Source organism: Pezoporus flaviventris, unplaced genomic scaffold (assembly GCF_033815535.1).
Source record: "Pezoporus flaviventris isolate CSIRO_AGI_PZ_B2104156 unplaced genomic scaffold, CSIRO_AGI_Pfla_v1 ptg000037l, whole genome shotgun sequence".
In the NCBI taxonomy this organism is placed as follows: Eukaryota; Metazoa; Chordata; class Aves; order Psittaciformes; family Psittacidae; genus Pezoporus; species Pezoporus flaviventris.
The window spans coordinates 19,540,316-19,553,121 of record NW_026892585.1 but is presented as its reverse complement, the minus strand read 5'-3'; the positions used below and the strand labels follow the sequence as shown (position 1 = coordinate 19,553,121).

The 12,806-nt window shown below is 39.9% G+C and overlaps 1 long non-coding RNA gene across 1 annotated transcript; it reads left to right on the top strand.

The window, feature by feature from the left end:
* Window positions 1–1,670: 1,670 nt before the first annotated feature.
* LOC133275214 (uncharacterized) lies at window positions 1,671–11,230 on the top strand. Its single transcript, XR_009745442.1, has 3 exons — window positions 1,671–1,751; window positions 2,540–2,621; window positions 10,851–11,230. It is a non-coding gene; the product is annotated as an uncharacterized LOC133275214 (long non-coding RNA).
* The last annotated feature ends 1,576 nt before the right edge of the window (window positions 11,231–12,806 follow it).

Genomic DNA, 12,806 nt, shown 5'->3' with positions numbered 1-12,806 from the left:
ACTTCCAAAAATCTGCTCAGCACTTTAAAAGGGCATCTTTGTCTACCAGCCTCTAGTCCAAACTGAATCTTTCATCCACATTTAAAACTTTTAGATAGGAAGCCAACAACAAAAGCAGTGACAGACTCATAACTGCAATGATATTAATGTATATAGGATAATAACTATATTGATTAATCCAGCCTGATGCCTTTGGGTAAATCAGTTTCTTGGCTAACTACACACAGATACCCTGAGTTGAAGCTATCAACTAAGAATAGAACTTTTTGGAAATCAACTTGTTTTCAACAGTATCCTTGCAGAGAAGATGGAAAGGATATTCACTTTTCTTGCAGAGAAGGAAAATGAAAGCATTCTTTATATTCACAGTTTTCCCAGATTACTAACCTTTGCAGCTGTGAGTTTCCAAATTTGTCTGGAAATGTAAAAAAAAGCAGATTAAAAAATAATTAAAAAAAAAAAATCCATCCAAAATTTTCTGTTTTTTATTTGGAACACCTTGTTTTCAGCAATATGCTGCTGAATCCACAGTTTGTTTCTGAAGAAACCATGTTTGAGGTCCTGCTGAACTTCTGTATGGACCAATGACTCCTGGATCCTGGTACAAGGATAATGTTTCTATCAGATCTATTTAGAATTAGAGACATGGATGACTTCTGCATGTCCTTACTGCCATTAACATCCTACTCCACTTTACTACCACTCCCAGTTTAGAAAGTGACAAGAATGTAATTTTTCTTCACAGATATGGGAATCTATAGTCTGGGGGGAATTTTGCTTGTAAGTGTGTGTATAATCTTTATTATAGTATACATTTGTTTTAATATAATAAATGAGATATACGTGTGTGCAAGTGTATTTTTTTTTATTTAAATACAAAAAAAATACAAATTAAAAACAAAAACCAAGCAAGTAAAAGGAAAATCCCTCACAGGAGAAGGGGAGGGAAACAGTTTCCTTTCTTGATATCAACTCTGTAATATTGCTGCTTCAACTGCTAAATGTTTTTTTTCATTTCCCAGGGGCATAGCAACTTCCATTTCTTCAAGCAGCTCCATTTCTGTCTCACTTCCTAAATCAGAAGTTCAGTGTAGGTCATTCTTCTTGTCATCACCCTTCTATGACTTCCCACCCCCTTCTACGACTTCCCACCCCCTTCTACATCAAGTTCACAATCCTCATCCCCAGGCCACAAACTACAATCTGTTAACATCCAAATTCTCATTCCCACTTTCTCTGTTTATTTTAAATTCCTTCCACAAAAATAGCTCTCCTTTACCATTTTGTCTGGTAATTTTCACACTTCACCATGTCTGGGTAGAAACACTCCATGTAAACAGACTGCACACTCTATAGCATGTGACAGATCTTAAATAAGCATGCTTGTAGTTTTAGTAATGCAGAATTCCACTCCTGTGCCAGAAGTAGGAGGTCCAGTGACTCTTAACACTGGTTCTCAGGATTTATAACAAATAAAATTGTACCCTGTGGTCCCAGCTCATTCCCTCTCTTTGCAGCATCATGTGGATAATGGAGTCCTTTCTGGGAGAGCAATGAGGTGGGTAGCCACATGCCATATCAACCAGCAAAGAAAAATATGCACAACATAGCAGATTATTCACAAGAAGTCCACAATGCTTTGAGGGTATCCTGGTTATCAGGGATAGATTGCACAACAGCAGCTGTGCTGCACCATCCCTCCAGTTCTGGTTGTAAACAAGTACGGACATTCAGCAAAGCAGGAGCTCTGTGTGAGTCTGCATATATACATAGCATGACTGTGGGCAAGCCTGCAAAAAACTGCTGGGTTTTAAGCATCACTTTCAATTCATTCAGAAAACTGCTGCCAAATGGGATGTGTACTGCTCTGCGACTTTCCAGGTCGATTATTTGCTGCAAGGAATAGAAGGGCAGGCATGTTAACCATTTGTTACCATATGCATTATGTAGGTCGTTATAATAATGTGCCATCCTTTCATTACAAAGTGCTACAGTGACTGCATTTTCTATTCTAAACGTTCAACACAAGTAATTCCATCCAGGCCCCATATAATGCTCCATCTAATCCTATATCCACTCTCCTGCAAAAGTCATTGCTTCATTGTTTTGCTCACACAGGTGTTTGACACATTATGTGATTATGATGGACTCTTCATTACTGACAATTTGTGGGGTTTAACTGTTCATGGTTGAAGTCTACATCTTAGGGCAAGCAGATGGGCTGCAGATGGTTGATATGCTGCACTGAATTTAATAGTTGCTGCAGAAGAAATTGGCATGCTAGCTTGCATCATGGTGGGAGTTTTGACTGATATCTTAAGCATCAGGAAGCAACCTAAAAAAACCTGCTGTGATGTAGAAAGCTAAAGAAGCTGTGTTTCAGTAAAATTTTAGATTGTTTTAAAGTGGGAGACTCCCTCAGAATATCTTGTTACTGTTGCTTAAATAAAACAGCATATGATTCATTATATTTATATATATCATTTATACTACCTAATCAAAGTCAGAATGCTTATAATGACTAGATCTCACACTTCAGGTACTGATGCTTGCTCTTTCCACAAACCAGCAGACAACTTGGATAGACAGCCAGCTGAGAGACCAAAGCAGTGTCTTAGGAGGTGAGTAAAGAAAGATTTGAAGGATGGAAAACATTGTTTCCTTCCATTCTGTTTGAAAACTGCATTTCTCCAAAGTGAGTATTACCCAAAAAACCTCCTATAAATCAGAACCATGATAAATTGGAAGAGAAATGAAAAAACAAACACACAAAACAAAAAAAAAAAACACCCCACCACTATTTCAACTGTGTTGAAATCCTGATCCACCTACAAAAATAAGTGAAAGTTTTTTCTCAAGAGGGCACTCCTGGTGCTTGTTCCAACTATTTGCTACAAAGCCAGAATTTCTCCTTGTATTTCCACCTTCTCATCCTCACAAATGCTTGAGGGATATCAGCAACAGCATGGAAAAAGATTATTTGAATATTCTTCCCTTTAGGAATGATCATTTTCTATTGCACAGCCTTGGCTTTGCCACAATTCACTTTATGTCATGTCAAGATTTATCACATCAGGATTCCTTCTAACGGAGAAGGAAGGTAATCCCACAAAAGATCCAAATAAAATTCACACCTCCAGTGAAATCAAGACCTCCCACATGCCTGCTGAATCCCCTGCTGCAAGAAAGCAACCTTTCCTTCCCATTCCTTGGAACATATTTCATGTTGTATTTTCCATTTCCAACCTCTCTCCAATCAGCAATTCCCATCCATCTGTCAATTCTCTTTAACATGGATTTCCATCCACCGTAATGCTTCCAGGAAACAACAAAAGTTCCTAGATGTGCTCAAAACAATTAGGCCACCCTTACCAGATGCATGAGTGCAGGGTGAAGAGAATATGCTTCTGAGTACAGACCCACTACCAGTACATGTTTCTAGCTGAGCACACCTGAGGTACTCAGGTTGTGATTCCTCAGCAGTAGAATTGCTAGAAGGGTCTAACATTGCCACATAAAAAGTGTTTCTTCCCTTTAGGAGCTTTCCTCTGTTCAGGAGGACAGTTGTGCTCTACCACCTTATTTACATCCTTGCTCTCCTTCTGTGTCACACATCCATCAGAAACAGCATTTTAGACAATGCAAATGTACATCGCCTTTATCTTTTTCTCTACACATGTCAAACTATGTCATCCACTTTAGCAACAAAGAAGGAAAAAAACACAAAACTTGTTCTATGAGTGTCTCAAACATATTCTGCTCCTTCCCCCATATTGAACAAACTGGTCAATCCTCACATAAAGGAGAAACACAACACTAAGAAAAAAGAACTATCTAGTAGCATTATTTCCAAGATCAGAAAACTATTTCCAGTGGCAGCACACTAAACAATTAAGAGATATAACTGTCAGCCTCACATTTCACTTGAAAATGTTCTGGTAGGAGTGCACAAGGCCTGTAGTAACAGCACAGTTGTTTGCATTTATCTCTCCTAAGAAAATTCCATTTAGTGACAGTATCTGGTATCTAACCAGCTCTTGTCTTTCATCCAGTTTTCCTGTTGGACCCAGCAAGCTGCCTGTGGTCACAGAGGCTCCATTGGGCTACAAGCCAGAACCCTTGCTCACCTCTGACTTCCTCCATGCTTTGCAAACCTTGACATGCCAAACCCTCCATGCTAAAACACTCATCTGGCTCACAGGCTGGGTACAACTTTTTTTTCTCTCTCTTTCTCCGTTTAAATCTGGGGCAGACATGAGTCTTTGTTTCAACCAGGTTATTTTAATAGAGAACAACGGTCTTTCCAAGACCATACATCATCCACATCAAAGCCAATTAGGGCCCAGATGTTATTGATACGGACTTCCAGCAAAACCAACCAGAGAGGTGAGAGTGCTGAACAGCTTCTTAGAACCATGTGCTTGAATGTTAAATCTATAGCTTCAGGCTCTCCATGACCTTCAAAACAAAAGTGTGGGGGTGAGATCTCTAGTACCATTAATATATTTTGTCCAAGGCATACTCCTTGTGTGTCCAAGTTAAGTCAATACATGCACAACACACACCTACATGTTTTATGTATGTACATTTAAACTATATTCCAGAACACAACTGTGTGAATGGAAAAAGAAAGCAAAGCTCCCATAACATGAAATGTAGCAATTCTACCCTCCAATTTGGCCTCTGTTTATTAAATTGTTAGGCAGTAATCTTATAGTGGAACATATTACATAAATGCCTATATAGTGTTCAAGTTTCTATTTTAATGGGAGCTAAAGGAATCATAACTAGAAAATTTTGACTCTTACAAAGGAATAGCCAGGACCTGTTGGTTTGAGATTAATATTTCATTTATATTCCATCTTCCCTAACTATACCACAGTTTTTTTCTTAAATACATGAACATACAGACCTCCAGTAAACTTTAAAATCTCTATGTTCCATTATTAAATGGTAAGCTCAAAAACAACACGTCAAACGAATGAAATGAAACTTGTTTTTCTGTGACACCTTTTATACTCCAAGTATCCTAGAGCACTCTAAAATAAATTATTTGGAAACTGTTAGTGCAGTCATGCTGCAGTTACTAGTTCAAATTCAGGCCTGGATGTCAGAACGTATTTTGGTAAAAGGAGGAAAGTACTAACCAAAACCAGAATTTTCTTCCTCATTCTTTCCACAGCTTCCGTTAGCTCTTTCAATCTCACCTGGTGTAAGCAGAAGAGTTCAGTCTGGTATCTTATGTTGCCAGTTATTCACCACTGATTTAAAAACTCTTCTAAGCCATGTGCACAGAGATGCTCACAGAGACTTCTATACACACAAATGTTTAAAAGGCGAATCAGTGCAAACATTTCCACACCTTAATTTCTACCATGAGACCAGATAATTTGCTGTCCTGGTCAATAGTATAATGCTCACTAAAAAAAAATGAGATTACAAGAATCTGTCCCCAGCAGACTTTCAGCTCCCTACATGTCCAGTTAGTGGCATTTCATATCAAAAAATCACCAAACTTTGAGTTGGTCTCTTGGGCTTCTCCTGCCTGCTGTATTAGCCTAGACTGAGAAATACTAATTCCTTCATCACTTTTGCCTGCAGGAATTATTTGCAACTCCCAATAACTTCCACAGGAGTTATACCCATCTACATAAAACCAGTTCCGGACTCTTGACTGTCTTGCTAAATAGTTTTCTCTAGCTGTGCAAAATCTAGTGCATTTATTTGTAGGTCAGAGTTCTCAGTCTATCTAAATATCCATTTCCAAGCAATTGATACAGAAAAGAGAGCAGGAACAGCAAGCGCTAAATATAGATATATTTCAGAAAGTGGTAAGTTTTCCCAGGAATAACTTCCAGAAGTTGAAGAGCAAGACAAGAGCATGGTAGAGCTTCCTCTTTACCTACCTTCCAGAACGTACAGTTTCGTATACATCAGGGCTCATGTGACTTGTCTGGTTTTTCCCATTCTTTCAGAATTAATATCCTTCATTAGACTAAAACTCAGCTAAAAAAGAATGACAGATTTAAAAATGCCTCCTGGGGCCAAAACACCAGAGCAATTGTCAAACCATACAGTGGACTCTAATAGAAGCCCTGATATCCGACCAGTAGCAGGCAGATGGTGGAAAGGAAAACAGTGGAGGACACACTGCAGAAAAATAAACGAGGGAAATGTTTTAACCAGTGTAAATTCACTGACTTTGAACCAAAGATCCAAGGTAACACCAAGGTAAATTGGAGGAAATAAGGAGACAGATTACATAAAGACTATCTGATGACTGGAGAAATAGGCTGAGTCTCTCATTCCTCTTACTACTGTTTTAAAGACCTCTGGGCTGGGAAATTGTAGAAGGTAAGAAAGATTTTTCAGCAGGGCCACCAATACCAGTAGAAGAGCAAGCACAGCACTTGACCTCACCACATGCTAGGAATATGTTATTATTATGAGTCATGTTCCACTGCAATTCAGACAAGAAATAGGAGCAATCAGGTAAGCAGCGAAGTAAGGGCCACTAGTATGCAAGCAGAAGAAACAAACACTAAGGAGCTGCAAGAATGGGGGATGTACTGTCTGCCCCTCTTTTCACCGACCCATGTGCTTCCTTCTGCTGTGGGGCCGCTGTAGCCAGCACATTCTGACTCTTACACGACCCTTTGCAAAGCAACACCTTGAAGAACTCTGAATCATCAATGAAAAGAACCAAACCTTTCTTCCAGTCTTTATTTTTAGCCGTGCTTGTGCCCTTCACCCAGCCACTGTGTGAATAACAACAGCTGACGAGTCACGCTAAATGGCAGGTTGCTATCTGTCGGAAACGTGACAGAATTGTTCATCACCTTGCCAAAAGTAAAAGAAAAAAATCTTTGAATAATTCATTGAAGGGTTCAACCAACTGCCCAGTGTCCCTGCACTCTTTTGTCCCCTGTCCTTAGCTGAGTAAGGAGAGTCCTCTGTGATTCCTTCTCATACCCTGCCAGCAGCAAGCCCTGCTTGCAAGCTGAATTGACTTGACTGTAGTAATAATGTTCTGCTGAGACAAGAACGATGATCAGCACAACAGCATTGTTAAAAATGTTATAGGTTTCATAAAAACAATCACAGCAGCTATAAAACGGTAGGTGATCATGGCTGCTGCACGGCTCTCATCATAACTTAGCTTGACTTGTCTGGATGGAGAAACAAATTATAAACAATTCCCTTTTCTTTCCTTCATTACTGTGCAAAGTGATACAATGTCTCTGCTCCCTGCTAGACCTCTATTGCTATAAAGATAGAACAATGATTTTTAAAAGACAGAAGATGAGATCTGAGGTTGAAAACTGTGTGCATAGTATTACAAGGTCTGTTAAAAAGCAGACTAAGTAATACCAAGCAAATTGCTAAGGTTCATGAGAATCAGCAATGACACTCTGTATAGCTCAGCCATAAGTGGGGAATGGATCGAACAGCTCCATTTAAGACTCAACATCTGTGTTCCTTCTCTAGATAAGACTCCTTCTGTAAAATAACTGATAGTTCAGGATCAGGTCCTGAATGTATGTTGTCTAAAAGGCTTATGCTGATACGCAAACATCATTTTAATTCTCTCTCATGCCATGCACCTGTTTTCACTACATGAGGCAAACACAGTACTGAGAAGGTCAGGCATTCAAGCAAGATTCTGCTTGACTTGGGTCAGAAATTTGAGTGATAGTGTCAGACAACTGAGAGAGCTTTCAGTTCAGAGTGATGCAAGACTCTTTAGCAATGCCTGTTCAGGAGAGAGGATTTGTCTGCCGCTGTGAGGGCTGTGCACATAACTGGTTTTCAGAGGGCTATCCAAAAAGCAATACGCTTTGATCTTTATCAAATCAGATTTCATTTGTTTGCATTTTCGTTTTCCTTGCTGTAATTAAAAGCTTGGGAAAAAAGATCAGTGTATTAAATGGCACAGTCCAAGATGTCCAAAACTAAATATGCTGACATGGATGAACTGTGTAAAAGGCAAAGGAAGTGCACAGCAATGTTTACAAAGCAAGAGCAAGAAAATGCCCTTCCTTTCTATCCACAGTGAAGGAGCATTTGGCTCAGTTTTTTTCTCCTGCTTGAAAAGAGTTGAGTGAAAGCTTCAGCTGATGCAAGTGGGGGTTAACCACCAGGCTACAGCACAGGGTGAGAAAGAAGAAAGGCATCAGCCTTGAACCTCCCTTCTTACAAATCTCTACTTTGTGTAAATAATATAATAATAATTGGAGAAGTATCATCAGTGTCCCAAATCCACTCACCCCCAGACTTGGCTTCCCTCCTAATTAAAGCAACTTCACAATGAATGGGCTTTTCCTTTTAAATTATTGAGAACATTCATTCATTTTTTCCATCTTCTACACTTGGTTTTCTAACTTCTGAGTTACATAAAACCCTAAATATTAAAGCCTTATTGATCTAACAAAAACATTTGACCATACCAACTTCACAAGGAGCCAGTTAAAGATGTGATATATTATGAGAAAAGTTATTCAGAAATGAAAAATGCATATGTAAATGTTATCTGTGGCAGATGGAGAAACACAACCAAAGCACGAAATAATACTCAGAATAGAAGTATGTGTTACAAAAAGAGGAGGGTGTTTTTTCTCCTTAAATTCTCAATGTGTAAAGTCAAGTACTATTACTATAGTAAGAGATAATCATAAAAGCCTCAGATAGAGGGAAAGAACAAGTAATAAGGTTTAGAGCTTTCTATATTCTACATGCAGTAATTCAGGTAAGCTAGGATTCCTGAATATAGAGACTTTGAAACCAAAGCCTTATCTTGTTGGGAAGTAGTGAGTCAGGATTTTAGAATGACAGCAAGCTGCAGTGTCTAGCTCTGATGGCTCACAAGACAGTAAATCTCAGACCTGCCACTGATTCAGATACAAGTATTTTCAGTTCTGGGCCTTTGGGAGGGATATCCGGACATGCTGACATCACTATGGAAGATGCTATAGAAGAAAACACGCAAAATTGAAAATCCACACTTGGACAAGGACGAGAAACATCTTTTTGTGGTCTGCTGTTTTAACCACGACCTATTGCGATGATGCCTATTTGAGAGAGAAACATCTCTGACGGTGTATTAATAAAGAGGTTTATAAGCTCAATTGGATGGCATAGGTATCACAAAGACAAGCATGACTGTCTGTTATGCCATATGCTGTTATAACAGTGATTTCAAAAGCACCTTCATGATGAAAAGCATTAGCATCTAAACTATTTTGTAAAGTAACCATGAGACTTTAGGAAAGGGGACTCAGAACTGTTTATCATTCACCCCCACGCACAGCCTTAGAATCTGGTGTAAAATGTTACAATGTCATATGAAACACTACCCCACCTTCAAAACTGAGCTAGCTGAGCCTTCTCAAGAGGTGTTTTAACATGATTTGCTATATTCTTCTACAGAATGAATCCCTTGTAATAGTGATTTCACAGTTCGCTGCCCCTACATTGATTCTCCCCAAACGCATCCTGATTCTCTGAATGTGAAAGCCTGCTACACCATGTGGCAGCCTTTTTGTCATTGGTACACAATATACAGATAGGCTTTGCAAAAGACACAATAGGACAGGGCAAACCATAGGGTAAGGGAGCAGACTGAAGCAATTAAAAGTGTTCAAAGCTTCAAAGTCTGTTCTCAGCATTTCAGCATACCCTCGACCTTTGGAACACAGACTGCTGTTACGTAACTGTGAACTTCAAAACCAAAAGAAAAGTAGCTGAAAAGCACAACTTATCTTGGAATGTGCCCTTACCACATAGATGGAGAAAGGTATCCCAAGCTGCACTGGGCAAAGCAATGCCAGCATGTTGAAGGCGGCAATCCTTCTCCTCTGCTCCACACTGGAGAGGCCACATCTGAAAGCCTGAGTTCAGTTTTGGGCTTTCCAGTACAAGAAAGGCATGTGTCTGGGACAGAGCTAATTTTCTTCCTAGTAGCTGGTACAGTGCTCTGATTTGGATTTAGCATGAGAATGGTTTTGCTAACATAGTGATGGCTTAGTTACTGCTAAGTAGGGCTTACCCTAATCAAGGACTTTTCAGTCTCTCCTTCTCTCCCAATGAGGAGGAGCACAAGAAACTAAGAGGGAGCAGAGACAGGACCCAAAGTAGCCAAAGGGATCCTCCACACCACATAATATCATGCTCTATGTATAAACTGGGGGAAGTTACCCAGAAGGGACTGATCACTGCTCAGGAATGTGCTGGGCATCAGTCAGCATTTGGTGAGCAATTGTATTGTGCATCACTTGTTTTTTCTTGAGTTTTATCCCCTTCCTCCCCCCTTCCTTTTAATTATAATTATTATTACTGTATTTTACTTTATTTCAATTATTAAACCATTCTTAACCTACAGGTTTTACCATTTTCGAATTCTCCCCATTGCACAGGGAGATGAGGGGAGAGGAGCAAGAAAGTAGCTGTGTGGTACCTAGTTGCCAGCTGGGTTAAACCACAACACACAGACACATTGGAGAGAGTACAACGAAGGACCACCGAAATGACAAAGGGACTGAAACATCTCTCGTGTAAGGAAATGCTGAGAGAGTTGGGACTGTTCAGCCTGGAGAAGGCTCAGGGAAATCTCATCAAAGTATATAAATACCTGAAAAGAGGGTGCAAAGAGGATGCCATTTATACCTAAAGGGCATGAAAAAGATGGTGCCAGGCTCTTTTCAGTGGTGCCCACTGAGAGAACAAGAAGCAAAGGGTACAAACTGAAATACAGATCGTGTTTCAGCACAAACCATAATGCTGAAACACAGTCTGAACATCAGAAAATACTTCTTTACTGTGAGGGTGACTGAAAGCAGTCACATGTTGCCTAGGTGGGTGGAGGTGGAGTCTTCATCTTTGGAGACACTGAAAAGCCATCTGAATGTGGTCCTGGGCAAGGGGCTGGAGCAGGGGGTTGGACCAGATGATCTCCAGAGGATCTTCCAATGTCAACTATTTTGTCATTCTTTTATTCTGTGAATTAGAAGAATGTTTCTGAGGGACAAATGTCCTCTCTTTCAGATATTTGTAAAGTTCCATTTTTATTCTGTATTAGGCTGCAACTATGATGCAAAAACTCGGGTGGTTTTTGTCATGGATATTTTTTACTTTTTTCCTCTAAATCTAGAAGCACATGTTTCCAGCCAACTTTCCTATTAACATCTCTATATTGGAAAGAGCAGAGAGTTGAACCTTTGTCTCTCATAACATTTTCTTTTAAACCAAATACACCTTTGTGAAACATTGTGACTGAACAAAAAAGGGCTCAGGCTTAGGACATCCATAGCGAATGTGGAAGCTTTTATTTCCAAGTCCTGCTTAGCAGTAAAACAGCAAAACGTCATCACAGCAGATGATGCAAGTTAGTGCCAAATACAAAATATAGTGAAATTCATTTGACTTTATTCTTCTAGAAAGCTTTCATCCTTGAAAAGGCCAAGGGTTACGGTGCTGTCCTACCTGCACATCCCAAATACTTGCACCACCACCCCACAGAGCAACGTGACGTACGCATCCCCACCCCTCCGCTGCAAATGTCCTGCTGCTGGGTCTGGAAAGAGGCTATGTACAACTGTATCTGGCACAGCTAAGGCTCACTCAAGACCTCTGCAAACTGCAGACAAGGACTTAAAGCCAGGTGACAGATGTCCTGCATCCTGCTGTTATAGAGAAAGACAACTGAAGTCTCTGGGGTTAACAAAGCAAACACTTCTTTAGTTGACCTAAAATCTGTGCAGTTTTAAGCTAAAAGTTCAGCACTGATTAAGAATTTTCTTCACCCCTTTCCTCCCATCTGGCTGTTTATTGCTGACTTTCCTTCCAGCTGAGAACAGTAACTGACACATCACCACCCACAGAGACTCTCTAATGATCCAGGGGAAAGTTAATCACATCGTACCATCACATAAATCACAGCAGTTGGTCTGTGACTTACTCAGCCCTCGTGAGGGCCAGATCTTGAGTTCAGCTTTTTTGGAAATGGGACTATTTTCATTCTTCAGTTCACCTATTGAGCCAGTCTGAGGCATCATAATGGCCTATAAAACTACCATCTGGGACCGAAAATCTCAGGCTTCTGCACAGGAACAAGTACTGCTACCTTTTCTAGCTAGCTTCCCCTGCTATGATGTGCTCTGCTTTGCCCAAGGCATTTCAAAGGGAGACTGCATACTAGACAGGCTACTCTTATCACCGCAGCAAGGCACCTTAGAAGGTTAAAGCCTTTGCTGTTTTTTTCCCTGGCAATATGTTGATTTAATGTAAATTAATTTATTCTGGGAAAAAAATCCTATTCAATGCACACATAAGGACATGCAAACACACACACAAAATTCATACCCATATCCACTCTGCTTACGTATTTATGTGCGAAATGTTGAGCTGTAATGCACAATAAATATGAAAGGAAACGGGACACTGAAACAGCACTAGCTAAGTGGAAGGGCTATTTTCCCCTTTCCCAGTAGGCTGTTGCTGACATCAAGCTGTGCTCAATCAGGAGAGTAACGGTACTCAGAAGCCAGTAGATCCTGTACCTCAAAAGTGCCCATCCTTCTGAGCACCCACAACATCCATTTACCATACTGAGAACTAAGGATTCAGTTCTGGTCACAAAAAGAGAATGAAAGCATTAACCCAACAAAACAGAAAACACACAGTATGGAATGACAGAAAAGAAAAACTCTTCCATAGATATATTTTTGTGTCATCAGACACTACATGAGACTTACGGTTTTTACTTGACAATAAAACAAAACTAGTTTCACATAGCTTGCTGTGGTTCAACT